Here is a 7,616-nt window from a genome sequence, read left to right on the forward strand (position 1 = left end):
TAGAAAGGAGCTATTGCTGTTGTTTTGTGTTTTTTTATTTAAATCACTAAGGCACTGTTTTTATCTTTTGTAAAAAAAAAAAAAATGTTGTTCACTGTGCACTTATAGAAAAAATAATCAAAAATGTTGTGATTTTAGAAGCTCTCTTTTTGATAAACCAAAGATTTAGAAGTCATTCCATTGTTAACTTGTAAAAAATGTGTGAACACAGAGAGGTTTTGGTGATTGCTACTCTGAAAGCTGCCAGATCTTATTCTGGGAGTGGGATGTGGGCGAATACACATACACATACAAATACACATGTATGTATGATAGATATATACATATGTGTATATTATATCTGTGTGTGCGTTTGTCTTCAAAAGCAGCACTACTGAGTTCTACACCAAAAGCCTTTAACCCTTAATCTGATGTGAATGATACCTGGCCTTTCTCACTAGGAATTTCTGATCAATCAACCAGACTACACGTTGCCTCTCTGTGTATGACTAATGGCTCCAACCCAATGACTCACAGCTACTTGCTTATTGTGAACAAGCTCATCTTGGCAGTGAATATGGATGTGAAAAGACAGAACGGCTTCACCATTAGTAGCTGGAAATGGTATCACAGTCTCTTATAGAAGAATATGAAAGGAACATGAAAATCATTTTACATTCCTTTATCTGCATTGTGCTTTAAAAGATCCACATGGTAAATTTTTTATTTTGCTTTTATGTCAGTCATCAGAACCAACAAAATCCAGAAGAAAAAATCGCCTGTGTTTCCTTCGAAGATGAAGCTACTAGGGAAGAAAACCTTATTAATACACTCCACACATTTGTTCATTCCTCAGCTGTTGATGTTTTCTTGGGGTCTTGACAAAGCTTGCTGGCCAGTGCACTTTTCAGGTGTCACGTTTTGCTGTTTGTATGTTCTTTTTCTTCCCCTTACTTCCTTTGGAAAACAAATTCACACAGTGCCCCTACTCTGAGACGTGGGACTGAGTGTTAATTATATTTTTCCTTTGGGTATTTCTATCTGAGAGACTAGACCTAGTTAGGAGGCCTCTGTACTTCTCCAGATTGTGCTTTTTTATGGGGATCTTTTAGGCTATGACCCAGGACTGATAGATATGCCTGACGGTAGACAAAAGATAAAATGGTTCCTATATCCCAACGCAAACCAACACAGTTAAAAGAGCAGATTTCTGGATAACTGCTCTCAACCTCCTTCCACAGTCTCCACAAACCACATTCACCCTCTCTCTTCATAGCTCAGACATGAAATTTGAGGGAGAAAACTGGAGATAATTGGGAGAAAATTGATGAAGTTGGCTGCTTCCAGGACATCAGATAATCCATGAATTTGTCTCCCATTGAGAATTTTATTTTAAATTCTTTTAAACTCTTAGTTGTGTCTTTTGTGATGACAATTCAGGCACGACTAAAAGATGTACAGAGACTTATGAAGATGGTCATATGCAAGTTTCCTAATGCTCTTAGAACCTGAAGATGACCATGTGCAGTTTTCTTAAGACCTCTGAACCCCCGTGGTGATGAAGACTTGAAGACATTTGCAGCTATCTGCTGCAGTCTAGTAGATTCATACTTACCTAAAGAAGTCAAAAAATTTATTCGTGCAAGTGCTTGCAGCAAGCCAGTGCTTATTAGTCGTGACCCTGCTTCTAACAACGTTAATAAGACAACACATATTCTATGGTAAGGGAGAAAGAGGGAGGAAGAGAGGGACGGAGGGAGGAAGGAGAGGGAGGGAGAAAGGAAGGGAAGACAGGAGATGGGAAGGGGGACAAAGAGAGAAGGAAGGAGAAGGGAAGGAAGGAAAGAAGAGAGGAAAGAAGGAAGGGAAGAAAAAAAGGGCCATACTTTCTGATCTATGAACTTCTCAGTTCAGCTAAGATGTAACACTATGAGAAGTAAATCAGAATTTTTTTAAAGACAAGTCATTCTTAGCACTACAAAAATTGTACCAGTAATTGAGGAAACCAAGACAACATTCACCTGAACAATCAAGGATCTGAGAACTGTCAGCCTTTTGCCATTCAAAAACATTTACATCCAACCTGAAAAAAAAAAAAAAAGAATCAGTAAAACCTATCCGAAGCATTCAAAATAGTCCTTTCCAAATATTATTTATTTTAAAGTCAATCAGCTCTTCTAGAAACAGATTCTGGCCTGGCTGAAAACTCCCACATCAGATTTACTCATCCAGTGGCTAATATTTGATACCCACCATGGGCAAAGCACACAAATCTTCAGATAAACAATACTGAATTGATTCAGCACAGATTGTTCAGATTTGAATGACCAGGGAGTTGTATTTGCTACATGTAAGAACACTGAGAATCTCCCAGTTCTCAAACTAGAAACCTTTTAGCTATGATTTAAAAAAAGGGTGGGGGGAATCTTCATTTTTCCAAAAGGGAGGGTAGAGGTGGGGATCACTTTTTAGCTAAAAGCTATGTCTCACTCCAAAATTCTTGCCTTTTTCTTGGTGGGCAAACACCAGTAGTCTATCACTTGGAGATCTTTTAATATTTCCCATCATTTAAAACATCCACGAGAGTTGGAAGATTTGTTTTGATTGCCAGATACAGAAGCCCCTTGAAAGTAAGGAAAGGGTGGAGGAAGCTTTTTTTGTGTCCTATCCCTATTTATCATAGCAGCTTTATAGACAAAAGGGACACTTACTGGTGAGCCTCTTGCCCTTAAAAGAAAATCATCTAAGAATACGAAGGCAATTTGATTTCCCCCTACAGCCCTCAGCTGCCTTCCTCACAGAAGGAAGTTCCTAATTGCTGGTACACAGTTTGCTATCAAATATCAGATATGAGAAAACTTGTAGTGAAAAGAGTCTGGGTTCTTGGTTTTCTCACAAATCCAATATAAACTGGTATATTGCTTCAGGGTTGAAATTGCCGATGGTTTATTAGACAGATGATACTGACAGACACACAAAGCCCAGGTCCTGGAACAAGACAATCCTATAGCGCCAAGATCTGGTCACTTGCGTTAAGGAGCTGAGTTTGATTCTAGAGTCCAGGTTTATAGAGAAACCATGGTTAGATTGAGATTACCCATGGGGAGACGATTGCAAGGCAGGATGAGATCTGGGAAGAATTTTGTTGTCATCTGCCAGGGAAATTGTCCTAGGACTCATTGAATGCAATAACATGTGAGTAAGTTCCCTTTTGATTCTGGGACTCAGCGATTTTCCCGGTGGATTAAGACAAACCAACGCCTGAAGGTCTCCTGTGCTTATTTTAACCATCTGCTCCCATCATGAACACTGGAGCATGCATTTCCTAGAAGTGGTTTCATAGCTCTTGTGTGTTAATGGAAAAGGGGAGTATAACGATGGGGATCCTGGAAGTCACTTTAATGTTTTCCAAAGGAAAGGAACCCACACTGCTCCCCAGAGTTCCTCTCCAATGGCCCTGCAGTGGGAACGGAGGACAATGTATTGCTGGGTGCTTAAAATCCCCCCTCAGCGAAGCACAAAGAGACACTTTGTAAAGAAAAAAAGAGCAAGCATAGGTTCTTTGCGGGACCTTGGGGAGTGGCGTTTTCACGTTGGTCTCTTTGGCGCCATTGTGCATAATCAGAAAGAAATGTGGGTTACTGGGAAGAGACAAAAAGCAGTGGCTAAAATACCAAAGTTGGCATGTGTTCTTTTTTTAAAAGAAAATGCATATATTTTTAAATAAAATGTTTATTTTAAAAAGAAATGTAAAGCTTTTTTTTTCTCGTGGCTGTGTGATGTACCCAGGCCCTGTGCTGTGTGTTATTTTTATGTGTTATTTCCTTTTATTCCCACAATGGCCCCATGAAGTAGTATCATTATTATCCTCATTTTTGCAAATAAAGACACCAGGCTCACAGGATACATAAATTGCCTAAAGTTACACGACTGAGAAATGGCAGAGCCAAGAGTCAGACTGCAATTTGCCCACCTCCAAAGCCTGGATCTTAAGCACTGCACACACTGCCTGAACTGATACTTATTATGGATCATACCAATACAATCAGAACCTTTACAAAACAGATTCTCAAGCTATGCTTATGCCCATTAAGATACACACATACATATCCAACTTAGCCAATTCAATGTTTTCATCAGTTTAGTAACTGAGCAAGTTGAATAATAACACAGGATAAATTGGGTATCAAGAGGCCTATATATATAGACACCCTGAATAAGACCTAGTTTTTAATCTACCTTTTCTTCTTAAGTTTATTCCTGCCTATTATTTTGTCATTGGTGAACATATGAACCACACAGGGGAAATGTCAGACTGTGACAAGAGCCCTGGAGCTGACAAACATCCCAAGCCCTGGTTTAGCTAAGAACTGATCTTTCTCCCTACCACAGCTCTCTCTGCCCCTGCGTCAGTCTTACTTTCTGGTGGGCTCTCCCATGAGAATCAACAAGGGTTACCAGCAGCCCCACATGTAGCAATTCCAGCAACAAGAGAGTTTCTCAATCCTGGGAGTCCTGGCAGAAATCTCAGAGCTTACTCTCAGTGGTCCCAGCAGGTAATGGTCATCCCTGAATCCATCTCTATGGCCATGAGAAGCGGATATAAATACGTGCCCAGGGTCTGGATTCCCTGCTCAGCCCTGAGCTATGGAGTGGGATCATTTGAATCTTATGGACCAGCAGTGGGGAAGGTGAGTTCTTCTAAGAGAAAATTGGGGTGCTAGTACCAAAGGGTGCTGAAAAGGCAGAAATAGTAGATTTCTACGACATAATTCCTACTTTCAGGAAGTTTGCCATCTAGCGAGGAGACAAGAAAACAGGGTATAATGCGTAGTCTGATTAATTGCATGCTATGTGCTACCCAAAAGGGCATTTAATAAAGTCTTGTGGGTGGAGGTGGAGGAAGGATGGATGGCCAAGAAGAACTCTCCAGAGGAGGAAGCCACTAAGCCAAGACATTAAATGACACACGAGTTAGGCAGACAAACTACTAAGGAAAGCAGCATTCAGGCTGAGGAAATAGCCCGTGCAAAGGCCTGAAGATTTAAGAGAATTGGCCATCTTCGGGGGATGTAGAGAGTAGAACAAGGGGGCAGGGGTACTGCTGGTAGAAGCATAGGAAAGAAAAGAGGGCCAGGGCTGTCAGAAGAAAGTACCACAGTGGCCGGGTGTGGCGGCTCCCACCTGTAATCCCAGTACTTTGGGAGGCCGAGGTAGGTGGATCGTGAGGTCAGGAGTTTGAGACCAGCCTCATCAACATGGTGAAACCCTGTCTCTACTAAAAATACAAAAATTAGCCCGGCGTGGTGGTGGGCTCGGAAGGCTGAGGCAGGAGAGTCACTTGAACCCGGGAGGCAGCGGTTGCAGTGAACCAAGATCGCGCCACTGCACTCCAGCGAAACTCCATTTCAAAGAAAAACAAAAAGAACAACAAACAGGGTGGCTTACGCAACAGAAATGTGTTGCCTCACAATTCTGGAGGCCAGATGCTTGGAATCAAGGTGTCAGCGGGGTTGGTTCCCTCTGAGGCTGTGAGGAAAGGAGCTGCTCCTGTCCTCTCTCCTTGGCTTACAGATGGCCATGTTCATGTCCACATGGCATTCTCCCTGTATCTCCGCATCATTTTCCTTCTGTATGTGTCTGTCTCTGTGTCCAAATTTCTCATTTTTATAAGGACGCCAGCTGTCTAGGATTAGAGCCCATCCTAATGACTTCATTTTATTTTATTTATTTATTTATTTGAGACGGAGTTTCGCTCTCATTGCCCAGGCTGGAGTGCAATGGCACGATCTCAGCTCACTCCAACCTCTGCCTCCCAGGTTCAAGCAATTCCCCTGCCTCGGCCTCCGAAGTAGCTGGGATTACAGGCACCTGCCACCATATTTCCAGCTAATTTTGTATATTTAGTAGAGATGGGGTTTCTCCATATTGGTCAGGCTGGTCTTGAACTCCCGACCTCAGGTGATCCACCCGCCTGGGCCTCCCAAAGTGCTGGGATTATAGGCGTGAGCCACCGTGCCCTGCCTAATGACCTCACTTTAACTTGATTACCTCTGTAAAGGCCCTAGCTCCAAGTTAAGCTCACATTCTGAGGTGCTGAGGGTTAGGACTTCAATGCAGGAATTTTAAGGGAACACAATTCAATTCATAACAGGGGTCAAGATGGGGGCCAGACCATGAAGGGACTCATAAGACACACTGAAGAGTCTAGACTTGTTTTGAAGACAGCGGGGCATCACTGAAGAGTTTTAAGCAAGACAGTGCTGCTATAACCCTTTCACCTTAGAAAGATGATTCCAGCTACAGGGTGGATTGGAGTGTCAAGGACATGGAAAGGGTAGCACAGTACATTTGTGTGAATTTGTTTGATAAATTGCTATGCCCTCCTTATTCTACAGACATGAGAAATGATGAGTAACCCAACATATTGAATTTAGGACATAAAGAATGATGGGGTGGCCAAGTGCGGTGGCTCATGCCTGTAATCCCAACACCTTTGGGAGGTCAAGGTGGGTGGATCACCTAGGTCAGGAGTTCAAGACCAGCCTGGCTAACATGGCAAACTCCTATCTCTACTAAAAATACAAAAATTAGCCAGGCGTGGTGGCACGCGCCTGTAGTCCCAGATACTTGGGAGGCTGAGGCAGGAGAATCTCTTGAACCTGAGAATCAGAGGTTGCAGTGAGCCGAGATCATGCCACTGCACTCCAGCCTGGGTGACAGAGTGAGAGTCTATCTCAAAAAAAAAAAAAAAAAAAAAAGAATCATGGGGTTTGGGAGGCAGGCAAAAGAAAAGGTAACAACTTAGCTCATGGCAATAACCCAGCCAAAGGGCAGATGGTGGTGGAAATGGAGAGATGAAGGTAGGTTTGAAACATGTTAATAGAATGCAAAATACAGAACTTGATTATTGGATGTGGATGGGCAAGGAGAGAGAGGCTCTGAATTTGGAGAAAGAAGAGCTCAATTTGGAGCATATGTTAGTGCCATTCACAGAAATAAAGACCAGGATGAGGAAGAGTTACTTGATAGGAAAAATAATGAATTTGATTTTTGATCATCTGGTATCTGAAGGACACTCAAACCAAAAGTCTTCACTAGAGAGATCTGGAGCTCAGAGTGCCTTCAGTGGAGATATGGATATGGAAGGGGTCAGCATTCAGATGTTAACTGAGATCATGAGAATAGCTATGACCTATACAGTATGTGGAGTGAGAATAAAAGAGGATCCTGAGGAATGCCAACATTTAAGGTATTGGTAAAGGAGAATGAGCGGGAATGGCTAGAAAAACAGGAGGGGATGGTATTCCTATCACTAAGGCTGGAGAAAATTTCAGGAATGAGGGGGGTCTTTAATTCCTTCTAATGCTACTGTGTTCCACTAAGATAAGGAATGAAAAGTGTTCATTTGATTCAATAATAAGAAGGTGTTTTATAATCAAGGTGAGAGCAATTTGGATGTAGTGGTGAGGCCAGGTGGCTACAAACTGAGGAATTAAAAGGAGGTCAGTAAGTGGGGACAGTGCATCCAGGTGTTTCTCTCAAGAAGTGTGGCAATGTAACAGGAAGACACACAAGACGATAGCAGACAGTCAGACATTTAAAGGACTGATTTTCAAGAGGAGAGAGATATGAGC

Source organism: Piliocolobus tephrosceles, chromosome 16 (assembly GCF_002776525.5).
Source record: "Piliocolobus tephrosceles isolate RC106 chromosome 16, ASM277652v3, whole genome shotgun sequence".
Lineage (NCBI taxonomy): Eukaryota > Metazoa > Chordata > Mammalia > Primates > Cercopithecidae > Piliocolobus > Piliocolobus tephrosceles.